Raw genomic sequence first — 13,804 nt, 5'->3', positions numbered from 1 at the left:
TATTCCTCATTATTCTTCTAATAGAATGCAGAGTCATAAAAATAATTTCTATAGCAAGAAAGATATTCATTTTGTTTTTCAGTCATAAAAAAATCAAACGGTAAAATGACATTGCTGCGTTCACCCAAACAACTACAGCGCTGTTAAATTTTGCTTAACTGCTTGGCAGATGAGCTAAACTTGATAACCTACCAGCCGAGAGGGAGGAAATGCAGCATGGAATTGTCACTGAAATTTTTCATGATTACAGAGTAAAGGTATGTGGCACTATTTTTAAGTAAAAGTAGTTTTCTTCTCATTACGCAAAAGAAATATTTCTTAAAAAAATTCAAAGTGTGGGCAACTATCTGTAGTCATGGAGCATAATTCATATTTTTGAAAAATTAGAAATATCTTAAATGTCCAAAGCTAGGGAGGTCCACTGATGAATATTGCAAATAACAAGTATATTTTTTAGGAACTTTAGATCACATGGGAAAATGCTTACAAAAGTGCTTATTGAAAAGTCAGAATATAAAATGGTGTATGCTGTATGATTCCAAATAATAGAAAAAAGCAAAAGTTTTCTAAACTGTTAATAAGACAACTTATATAGAACTTTTAAAAATTTATTTCTACAGTGTTTACATTTTTCCTTTTACGACCAAGAGGACCTAAAGCAGAGGGTTTTTATTCTACAATGTTAAAAATAGAATGTATTCTCATACCTATGTACCTACCTACACATATTTACTATTTTATTCCTTCATTTACTTGTCTTACTACATCATAATCTGTCCTGTTCTCTGATGGTACCAAGGCCATATCAAATTTTACTTCTTTTTGTAGCTTTTCCTGATATATCTAGACAGAATTGTGCTCACATAGGACATTTAAAAAAATTGTTATAATTTACAATAATAAAATTCACCCTATTGAAGTGTACAATTCAGTATACTTTATTATACACTTTAGTAAAACTATTTCAGTAGTTTTTAGTATATTCATGAATTTGTGCAACCCTTACCACTATCTTAATTCCTGAATATTTTCATCACCTCAAAAAGAAGCCCTGTACCTGTTAGCAGTCATACATCATTCACCGCTCCCCCCAGACCCTAGGAATCACTAATCTACTTTCCATCTCTAAGCATTTGCCTATTGTGGACATTTCATATAAATGGAATCATTTTAATAAAATCAATACAAATGGAGTCATATAATATGTGGCCTTTTGTGTCTGGCGTCTCTCACTTAGTATAATGTTATCAAGATCCAACAATGTTGTAGTATCTATCATTACTTCATTCTTCTTTGTGACTGAATTTTATTTCATTATATGGATATACCACATTTTGTTTATCTTTTTATCGGTCAGTGGACATTTGGGTTATTTCCACTTTTTTTGGCTATTGCGAATAATGCTGCTATGAACATGCACATACAAGTTTCCATTCTCTTGGGTATATGACTAAGATTGGATTTGCTGGGTCGTATAGTAACTCTATGCTTAACTTTTTGAAGAACTGCCAAACTGTTTTCCAAAGTGTCTGTACCATTTTACATTCCCATGAATGGTTTCAACTTCTCTACATCCTTGCCAACGCTAGTTATTATCTTTTTAATTATAACCATCCTAGTAGGTGTGAAATGGTATCTCATTGTGATTTTGAGTTGCATTTCTCTAGTGATGAATGATGTTGAGCATTTTTTCACGTGCTTACTGACCATTCATATACCTTCTTTGGAGAAACGTCTATTTAAATTCTTTGTCCGCTTTTTAGTTGTGTTGTCTTTTTATTGTTGAGTTATAAGAATTCTTTCTACATTCTAGATACCAGATGCTTATCGTATACATTATTTGAAAATATTTTCTTCAATTCAATGAGCTGTCTTTTCGCTTTCTTGAGAGTGTCCTTTGAAGTACAAAAGTTTTTAATTTTGATGTAGTCCAATTTATGTATTTTCTTTGATTGCTTTGCTTTTGATGTCATATCTAAGAAACCATACAAGTGCAAAAAGATTCACACCTATTTTTGCCTCTAAGGATTTTATAGCTTTAGCTCTTTTATATAGGTTTTTAAATTTATTTCTTGTTAATTTTGTGGACAGTGCAGAGAGGACTTCATACAGATTTTCTAATTATACTTGATGTTGCTTCACTCTTTACTGAATTTATTCTTTACTCTCTCTCTGTTTTGATCTCCTGGAATATTGCACACAGTAACTGGTGTGGTAGTAATTAATCATGGGACCTGTTTAAACTGACCCCTGTCTTATCAACAGAACGTTAAAGCTGCCTTGCAGGGGCAGTGAGACAAAACTGCAAGTCATGTAGCTGCAGCATGCACAGAGGAGAAAATTTTGACCTGAAGTAGCACCCAGAACCAGTGATTCTCTCTCCATGGAACCAAAGGACCCTGGGACATGACCAGAACACCAATGCCAACTCTCATCAGAAGCAAGGGGTCTGTTGTCTGGGAAGATCTGATGTTATAGGCCCTTTCCACAACTTGTCATAATGTTTAAAGCCCACCAATCAACACCTGCCCTGCCAGTACTTCTGTGTACCAGCCTGTTCCCCTAACCTCTTAAATTTCAGCCCAAACCATGGATGAGGGAGACAGATTGGAGAGTCTTGCCTCCTGTCTCCTTCCTGGTCAACTTTACAATAAAGACTTTTCTTTCCTCAAAAGCCTGTGTGTTCAGTATTGGCTTTTTATTCACATCAGGCAGTGGACCCCCTTTTGCATGGTAACAGTAATCAGTCTGAAAAAACGATTATTTAAAAACAAAAACAATTGAATTCAACAGTAGTATTAAAGTGTTACCCAAAATCTCTTAACTTTTGCTTCAGCTTCCATGATGGTGGAACAACAAGCACCAGAAAATTAGGAAGCAAGTGCTGAGGCCATAGGGTGGAATAGGAAGTGTCTCTGAATCTTCAGCTACGCAAATCAGAAGAAAGACTTTGAGAGTGCTGAGGGTTTGATGTCAAAGAAGGAACCTCGTCAGATGTATTTACCAAATTTTAGTTGGACATTCGTGGTGGTGTTTTCTGTTAACTAAACATCATAATAAAATTTCTCATTAGTTCATATGATTTCAGTTTTTGGATATCAGAAAACCCAAATAAACTACTAACTAGTCGTTCATTCCTTTCAATAGACAGAAAACTCATTGTAAAGGGCAGATGCAAAATGAGCTACTGGAATGGAAAGAGGCCTGATGGAGTGGGAGCCACTCCTTGTGTGAAAAAAGAGACTTGCCAGTGGGGAGACAACAGGAAAAAGCCAGAGTTGAGGTCTCTAGGCAGTGATCCAAGTAACACTCTAGATGAGAGGAAAGAGAAATCATCTCCTCTACGCAGAGCAAAGAGTGAGTAGTAGGTAAATGCTTAGAGTAAACAAGTACTTTCAATGACAAGCTGGTATAGGACAGTCAGATGTTGTAAAAAGGGCCTGGTACTGAGCATGTATGAGAAAGAACCCAGCAGAAATGTATAAAAATAGTTTATTTTAGAAAATGGAACACATTGCATTTAGGTATTGAGAGGCCTTTCTGATTTGTACTTAAATTTTTGTTTTATGTTTTTTGTTTTGTTTGTTTTGAGGAAGATTAGCCCTGAGCTAACATCAACTGCCAATCCTCCCCCTTTTGATGAAGAAGACTGGCCCTGAGCCAACATCCACACCCATCTTCCTCTACTTTATATGTGGGACGCCTACCACAGCATGGCTTGATAAGTGGTGCACAGGGCTGGGCCCGGGATCCAAGCCAGCGAACCCTGGGCTGCTGAGCCAAGCTGCGCCATCAAGGCGGCCCCTATTTTGTTCTCAATACTCCCTCTGATGGGGCATATTAAGCTGTTTAGATAAAAAGTAGAAATTATAGCTATACATGCTTTTAAATTAATAAAGACACTTTTATGTCATCAAAAACAACTAATAAAATTGTTTGCAATGAAAAATAAATCACAAACCAATAATAGGAAACAACACTTAACTCTAAAAATTCCATCAATTACATATGTTGATCCTAATAGACAATTTGGCTATCCAAGCTTAAAGAAACTTAGATAAATAGTGCCACGTAGGTGCTGTGTGGAATTACAGGACAAAGAGAAAATAGCATATCCAAATGAAGGAATTTAAGGCTTTGGGATAATTTCAGTTTCTAAAATAATCATTAACAACAATATACTCAGTGGCAATAACTATTGCTAAGAAAAGCCTGTGCTGCCGCTGGAAGTAATAGTTCACATGTTCACTAACAAGGGAAGGGAAGGACAAGATAACCACTCTAGCAATTTCCTTTTTTTCCTGTTAATGAAGTAAAACGTAATATCTATTCTACCATCAAGAGTTTGTTAATGCAATGGTAAAGTTTTTTCAGTGAAATATTTATTTAATGGCATTTAGAGAGTACAAACTATTTGCTATGTAGAATTCTATCATCTTATGCTGTGTCAACTGTAGCAGTAGGAATGGAGATGAAAACTTCATAAAAAAAAATCAACTTAGGTTCTTATAAGTGTTTATTCACATGCATTTTGAGGAAGATTTGTATATAGAGCCTAACCTAGCTATAAAACGCCAGACCAAAGCAAACTTTGTGAAAGGTACAGACTCACAGAGACTACTTAATGTGAAGGAATGGGTAAAGATGAAGAAATTTGCCTATAACTGCTCGTTTAACTAGCAATGTCAAGCATTGTTCAGAATTCCTTGGTTACCTTGCAGAGCAGCCCCAGTGGGGACAGTTTTCCTCAAGGTGGTGGCAGTAGTGTTGAATCTACATTTCCAGCTGTGCCCCGCACCACCCCGCCACCATTTGCTCCTGGAGGCCCAAACACAGGATAGTCAAAAGTGAGCTTATCCTCTCCTACTTCTCTCGCGTTTTCAGTCTTGGTCAATGACAACACCCGTTACTTTGTGACAGAATCCAGAAACTTAGGATTTCACACAGACTGTCCTCATGCTTTAACTTCCTATTGTAATAAAACTGTACATGTGGTTGAGTTGAACTCTTTTATATCTCAATCATCCATCCCCTTTGTTGCACCCTCAATATGACAACCCTTACCATCCCAAGCTGGACTAGAACCATGGTTTCCTAACTGACATTTCCAACCTCCAGGCTTGATCACCTTCAAAGTCTCTGAGTTTCAAAGATTACCAGAGTAATCTCATAAAATTACAAACCTTATTATTTTCTTGCTAAAAATGCACCACGGTTCCTCAATGCCTACAGAGTAAAGTCTCAGTGTCTCAACCCCTTAGCAAACACTTAAGGCCGTCCTTAATCAGACTCCTCCTTCCTCCAATTGTATCTCTAACTTCTTCCTTATGCTCTAGTATTATCAAACGACTTAGCTTTTCCTGTACCTAATAGGTTTTATACAATGGGGACTTCTCTCTGCCGGGACTTTTCTCATTCTTCATATCTGCCTTGCTAAGTCTTATTCACTTTCAATTCCCTATTCAAATGTGTCCTCCTCTGTGGGCCCCTCCTGAGGCCTACTTCTCTGCTTTGTACATACCTTTGTTATATGACATATCATACTATTTTATATTATTTTTTCATGATTGCTTCTTTTTACTATAGTGTTAAAACGTATTATATTTCATTTTAGTACTCTCAGGATTTAAAACACTCTTCTTAATGTATTAAGTTCTTTATATTTATGAAATTAAAGATTGTTTTTGAGCTCACAAGAGAAAAAAAGGACATTACAGGCAGATGAAATGTGGGGAGTTATGAAAGGGTGTGGTGTCATGGAAATGGTGGAAAGTTTTGTGTAACTTGGGTTTATTATGGTCATATACTATACTGTGCAGTGGTGGAATTTATTAGGGTCAGACTGTAAAAGATTTTATATGACAAACGTAGGAGACTTTTGAAATAATCCGGAAAACGAGAGCCTGACCTTAGTAGTGGCAGACTGAAGGGGATTTCGTAAGCATTTCTGAGGACACGAATAGAGCCCGTATTGGATGAGTGAAGTGAAGGAGAGTGAATAGTGGAGGATTGATTTCTCTGTGGTTTCAGTTCAAGAAACTGGATAGATAGTGACAGCATTATTTAAGATAAAGAATACAGGAGTTTGACCAAAATTAGGAAATTTTTTTTTTTCAGATATTCAAAGGATACAGAGCATGACTATCATTGGCATGCGGATGAAGGTGGAGTATGTTGGACACTTACTATCACTGAGATAAATTCAATTTAGAATTGGATAACTTCCACACAAAGATGAGGGTATATTCCCTGTATACCAGAAGGAATTTTGAAGAGGAGTAGCATATTGCCACCTCTGCTCTAATATCACCCATCTTTGCCTTCTTGAAAAATGTCAAAGTAAGGGGCTGGCCCCGTGGCCGAGTGGTTAAGTTCACGCGCTCTGCTGCAGGCGGCCCAGTGTTTCGTTGGTTCGAATCCTGGGCGCGGACATGGCACTGCTCATCAGACCACGCTGAGGCAGCGTCCCACATGCCACAACTAGAAGGACCCACAACGAAGAATACACAACTATGTACCAGGGGGCTTTGAGGAGAAAAAGGAAAAAATAAAATCTTTAAAAAAAAAAAAAAAGTCAAAGTAAACAAGCAAAACATGATCTCAAAGGCAGTTAAAACAAAAAGTACTGCTTCTCTCTGTGCATCCTCAGAGCACTTGAAACAGTCAAAACTTTACTCTTGGGCCAAGGCTTGTACTTGACAAGAGAAATAATGAAATTAACATGCTTTTTCGTGAATACATCTGGGAATCAGTTGGAATAGAGCCCTTGTTACCAAATAGTTATCTGAAGAGTATAAACACCAAACAAGAACACAAAAATCCACGTACCAAGCAAGTGCCTGTATTTTAGATAAAGGCCAATCTAAGTTAATTCTGAATAGTACTATGTGGACAGAGTACAACTGTTTCCTCATGACCTCATGATGTAGCTTGTTCAGAAAATTTACTTAATGAGATTGTTAAAAAAATTTTTGTAAAGTTTGACACACTTTCAAGAGCCCCAAGACAAAAGAAATAATGTTTGAGCAACCATAAAAGGATAGATCTCACTTCAAGACAAGGCGTGAAAAGACCATTAACGTGTAACATATTTATATATTAAAAAAGTTCTCTTTAGCTTAGGGGAATATACTTGGAAATACCTTTCTTTTATGCACAACACAATTAATCTTTCCAACTCTATTAGGCACTGAAAACACAAGATGAACAAGTCCTTTATCTTCTGGGTTAAATGCTCCCTGTCCTTGCTACTCTTTCTTATATAGTATGGATTCCAGGTTTTGCATCATTCTGCTTGTCCTACTCTGGACATTCCAGTTTCTGACCAATCAACTTGAAATACAACTAGCAGATGAACTTTAACCCTTCAGTGACTGACTAAGATAAGCTGTCAACGATAGAAGTCTCAATACCCCAGATCAGAGAGCTATGTCTGCTAATAGAACTACATCTTACACTAAATTTTAAGGTAGGCATGCCTACTTTTGGTTCACATTGAGCTTATATTACGCTCTTTTTCCCATATGTTAGTAAATTTTTCCCATCTGCTTGATCAAATGATCTTTTAAAAAATTTAAGGCAAAAAGTTCAAACAAGAGCCCCTAACGTTTATTCCTACTGTTTCACATTCTTGTAGCTCATTGCCTGAGCATGTCCGTCTCTTTACGAGTAGTCATTTGGTGTCTTTCTTAGGAACGTTGTGCCATTGGCAGATTTATTAGACTTGGCTTCTTTACTCAATCCAAGGACAAAATTTTAAAAAGGACATGGAAGAACCCTGTTCTATGCCACTATTGATTTTTCTGATTGTCATCCTCAGTGACTGACACACTGCATTAATCAACACTCTTGGATAAAATTGTTCAAATAAATATGGTTTCAACTAATTGGACTATGATACAGTTGGACTATAATACAGCTGAGTCCTCACTTTTCAATCTTCTTCACAGGATACGAGTGACAGACTTACATGCATGCTGAAAATCAAGATACCTTCCCAGTATATGTAACTTTCTCCTGGTCTAGTCAATAATCCTATCTTGGTCCAAGTTAGCCCATGAGAATTTATTCCTTATGCATATATATTTGATGCATTTGTATTGATGATCAGTTTCTTTGTTTAAGGGATTTATTAAATCATCATTTTTGTAGTCTTTTGTAGAATTTTGCTGGGGACTGATATAAAATTTGGCAATATTTAATAGCAGAACTTTTTCTTTATCCCCTTTTGAAAAATATCATGGTGACATTGGTACATCTAAAGTCACCCCAGCACTCTCTCCATATCCAGGCTTTTTTTTTTTTAAAGATTTTTTTTTATTTTTTCCTTTTTCTCCCCAAAGCCCCCCGGTACATAGTTGTATATTCTTCGTTGTGGGTTCTTCTAGTTGTGGCATGTGGGACGCTGCCTCAGCGTGGTTTGATGAGCAGTGCCATGTCCGCGCCCAGGATTCGAACCAACGAAACACTGGGCTGCCTGCAGCGGAGCGCGTGAACTTAACCACTTGGCCACGGGGCCAGCCCCCATATCCAGGATTTTTAAAAAGCTTATTAACAATGTTTCTTCAATTATCTGCAAGTTCATTCAATATATTTTACTTTAACACATTTTAAGTAGCTAAGACTGTCTTACTATTTCTCACCTACTTCGGACTTCAGATCTCTCTTAATAAAATTTTAAAAACTTTTTTATATTGCAGAACTTTCTCTTTGATTAAAAAATATCAATAACAGCAAAAAGAACACTGAAAATGAGTCAAGTAGTTTGGTAGCGTTTTGCCATCTGCTCAAATGATTATGCTTAGGCCACCTTTAGTCTTATTCCAATTTTGTTTTATGAAGTCTTATGTTTTTCCTTATACTAAAATCATAAGAAAGGAGGCTGGAACATGTTTTCACAGACATCCTTGGTTCTATGTTTCTCTTTTTGACATTTGAAATTATGATTTCCAAAATCTGAACTCAACAGAAAGCCTTCTTTGAAGTTCATTTTGTTTCTTTAGGAGCTTTGATCTTTCTGTCAATTCAGAATAATTTGTGATTGTACTAATTTTAGTATGTGTCATCCCTGTTGAATATTATTCCATTTAAAAGTTTCTCACTATTAGATCATATCTATTTTCTCTACGGATTTTGGAAGTGAAGGAGTCATGTTTTAATTATACCCAATATCTTTCCTATCATAATTTCTTCCTATGTCATTTTTACTTACTACATTCCAATTCTTTTTTATTGTTTCCCTTATTTTTATCAAAGTAACGCATGCACATGGTAAAAATTACATAATGTTAAATAATTCATAACATTCCATCTCATTCTTCACCATCTCCAGTCCTGCTGCAGGGGAGCACGCATTTTTAGTTCTTCTAGAGTTTCTTCCAGTAGTTTTACCTGTAACTCTTAATAATACACAAATATTTCTTGATTTATCAAACAAATTTTTGATTCTCCTATGAAAGGTTAAGAATTAGCTAATTTCAAATACTCTCATCTAACCGCCTCATATTGTCCTCAACTTTATTAATGTTATTATTTTAGTTCAGTCATTGCTTAGTTTTGTAATTTTATGTAGAACTATCTATACATCTGGATCCATTAATTTCAGGTAGTCTCTCCCTCACTTGAAGATATTAGCTCTCCAATTTTTCCTCCTCATCTGCCTTACATCCATCTTCTTCCTCATCTTCCTCACATCTATCTTCTAAATTCTGTCAGGTATAGCTTTATCTTTACAGGGGATGGACTATAATTAGTGTTCGGGTGGTGAACATGATGTAACGTACACAGAATTCGAAATATGATGTACATCCGAAAAAAAAATGTCCTATACATAAAAAAAAGAAATACTGATGACTTTGTTCTTTTATAACTATAATTAAATATTGTATAAATTGACTTTTTAAACTCTATAAATAGCATTTACATTATTGCAGCTGTGTTACTACTGCCCAAGGAAGGACACACTGGTGTAGGACTCTATTTTAGTCTCTTCAAACCCAATGTCACATACCCAGGAACACTTGAGAAGAATGTTGCTCAAATCCCGATCAAAAAAATGTGCCTTTTGTATTTTCTTGAATTACCTGAAATCTTGTCCTATTTTATGTTTCATAAATTAACAATGACTTTTTAATACAGTTCTTTATTTTTCTCAGAATTTTTCATTTTCCTTACATTTCCTTGGCTGAGAGAATAAATATATGCATTCCTCAACATAACCCTAAGAATCTCCAGTTCCCTATTTATTTCATCTATTAATTGGAATTTATCCCATTCTTTGTAAAGACATTCTTCTCAGGGTTGACTGACTTGGGATCTAATTTGAACCAATTACTTTCTAGGCTTACTGCAAGCATGTCCTTTCAGCGTTCTTTTCACTGCGTGCCTAACTCAGTCACCGCTGCTTCTCTTTGTTGATTTTTACCCTCGTTTTGCTGGAGTACAACCTCAAGAAATATCCTCAGAAAGGGTGCATCAAAAGTGAACTTAATTATTGCTGCAGAAACTATATTGCCTTTATTTTACACCCGCAATTGAGTAACAGGTTGGTCAGGTATAGAATTATAGGTTAGCTGTTTATAAACCTGCAATCAGTGGGATTTTTATTGTTTTGTAAGTTTTATGTCCTGTCTCTCTGTCTCACTGTCTCTCTCAGATTTTAAGACATTTATTTATTCTCAATGTTAGATTTCACAGGGATTTGTATATGTGTGGATTTTTAAGGACCCATCTTTCTATGCATTCTATGGACCCTTTTTATTTTCTTTGCATTTTTTTTAACCAAACCAAATAGTTTATGCTGTTTCTTATCTTTATCTTCATTGTTTTTGGTGTTGCTCTTTTAATTTTCCTACAATAGAATTCACTTTGGTATAAATTTTATAAGTTTTGAAAAAAGTGTAAACAAGACAAACAAGATAAAAAGTGTTGTGTTGCACTGTCCCCAGATATTCCCTGTGCCGCCTCTTTGAAGTCAATTCCTCCTCCATCCTCAGCCCCTGGCAACCTCTGATCTGCATCCCATTCCTGTAGATTTGTTACATAAATCAAATTGTACAATTTGTAGAGTTAGAGTCTAGTTGCTTTCACTTAGCATAATGCCTTTGGGATTCATTTGTCTTGAGTATATCAGTAGTTTGTTCTATTTTATTACTGAGCAGTATTCTACTGTATGGATGTACCACAGTTTGTTTATCCTTTCGCCAGTTAAAGGACATTGGGTTATTTCTAGTTTTGGACTATTGTGAATAAAGCCTCTATAACCATTCACATATAGACTGTTGTGTGAACATAGGTTTTCATTTCATTTGAATAAACACCTAGGAGGAGTATGCGCTGTAGATGGTGAGCGTATGTTTGAATATATAAGAAACCACTACACTCTTTTCTAAAGTGTCGTAACATTTTGCATACCTACCAGCCATGTATGAAAGTTCCAGTTGTTCCACGTCCTCATCCACATTTGGCATTGTGCACTGTTTTTAATCTTAGGCATTTTGGTGACATTTAGACACGTTGTTTGATGTTCATTTGCCTAATGACTAATGCTGTTGAACGTTTATTCATGGGCTAGTTTACCATCTACCTTCTTTTGTGAAGTGTCTGTTTAAATACTTTACCCAGTTTGACATCAGGTTTTTTCTTTTCTTATTTTTGAGTTTTTAGCGTTCTTCATGTGTTCTAGATACAGTTCTTTTGTCAGATATGTGATATGAAAAAAATTTCTCCAAGACTGTGCTTTGTGTTTTCATTTACATAATAGAGTCTTTCACAAAGTAAAAAATTTTTATTTCTATGAAGTCAAATTTATATATTTTTATGGATTGCATTTTTGGTAACTAAGAACTGTTCACCTACCTCAAGGTCCCAAAGATTTTCTCCTACATTTTCTTCTAGAGGTTTTACAGTTTTAGGTATCATATTTAGTTCTATGATCCATTTTGAGATCATGGGTGTATATGGTGTGAAGCATACGTCAAAACTTGTGGGCATTTTTTGCATAGAGATATCTATATCAAGTCCTTTCATAGGACTCATTTGAGGGTCAATGATCCATTGTCTTCTTGCGTCAAGGATTGCCATTTTAGAAGGGCAATGCCACTCTTAGTCTAAGACATCTATTCTTTTATCCAGATAATACTGAGATTCTCATTTTTATTAGAAGTATTTTTAAATTTTATGATGATATAGCTTAGTTTGTTTCAAAATTTTATGATTATGCACCCTAATTTTAGACTTTTTTATTCAATGTGCTGAACATTTGTTGGGCACATCAATAGATAAGATATTTCAACAAAGGAATGTTGGCAGATGAAGTGGATTCCTGGAAACTCTGGGCCAGCATATGCAAGGTGTTGGTAGGAGCAATGAAGGAAAGAAGAAACAAACAAGGGTGATGAAAATAAGAAGGATGGAAAGCCTGTCCTTAGAGCAGTTGTTAGATGATAAACTGCCCAAAAGACACTTCCTAGGCTCTCCTCGAAAGAATTGAGCCATGTTCATTTACGGGAAAACTAGAGCAGTCTATCCCCATACTAGTTCCCAAGGGCCCTTCACTCTTTATGCCAGCACTTTGCAGAGTTGGAGAAGGGGGAGAGTATTGTTCAGAATCCCATCAAATGGATTGACGTTCCTGACTGTGCTGGGTTCTAGTCATCTGGAGGTCTAGTTGAGGTAGGATAGTGAGAGAATAATGGACTAGGTAAATGTGGTAGGACAGCTGGGCAGCGGTAAGAACCAACTGTAGTTAGTGATCTTCAGTTTAAACTGAGATGGCTGTGCGTGCGTGTCAGGCCTCATTCACCTGTCCAGTGTGGGTACATTATAGGTGGAATGTGGGAATTGTGTCCAGGGCCACCATATATATTAACTTCTGAAACCTCACAATCATAATATTGCAGTCATCTACTTAGTTCCCATCACAAAACTTTCATTCCAATTGTTTCCCAATCTGTATTTCAGGATTTTCCCAAAGCCAGTACTTTTCAAGCACAGGGATCTAGCACTCTCCACAAATGAATAGCCCTCTCATCTGTCCATGCCTCCTCTGTTCTTATCCCTCACTTGATTATCTTTTTGTGTCATAGAGCCCTTTCTGAGGGGAAAGGAAAAGAATAGGGCAAATAATTACACTGGCTTAGAGGGAAGGATACCTACCAGACACGTCTGGTTGGAGCCAGTCAGTGGAAAAATGTTAAGGATAGTATCTCCAGCAGTGTTTGAAACATACCAGCAGGGATGCAGGAGAGCAAGGTGCTGGAAGGAGAGCAAGGCGCAGTCCCTAAAATTAATCCCTCAGTGTCAAGGGCAATGAGATTAACAGACTGATTATTTGAAGAGGGGAAGGGGGAAGGCTGGTACGTTATAGAAGAGTGGTGTCCAATACCTCACCGAATGCCTAAGTGCCATTTGAGGAGCACTGAAAGCAGAAATAGACTAGAGACTGGACAATGTTCCTGGATCCACGGCCTCCTTTGCACTTTCGTGGATCCATTGACCTACAATACATATATGACTAAACCCTTGACCCTTGATTCTCTTGATCAGCTTCTCTAAGAAGTTTGTGGACTGGGGCTGGTCTGCAAAATATTTGATGCTGCTCTGTGGGGAGATAAGTACCAAAAGTAACAGTAAATCCTTAAAAACTCTTATAGGAGTTTGACATTGACAAAATGTGACATGCAAGCACGTTTTGTATTTCATAAATGTATTGGTTCTTCACGGATTAGGATTATTTTAAATTAAATTTGGTCTTTCAGAAATTCTGCTCAATAGAACATTCTTTATAAAGAAAAATAAATAGTGC

Source organism: Equus przewalskii, chromosome 7 (assembly GCF_037783145.1).
Source record: "Equus przewalskii isolate Varuska chromosome 7, EquPr2, whole genome shotgun sequence".
Lineage (NCBI taxonomy): Eukaryota > Metazoa > Chordata > Mammalia > Perissodactyla > Equidae > Equus > Equus przewalskii.
This window is presented reverse-complemented; position numbering follows the sequence as displayed.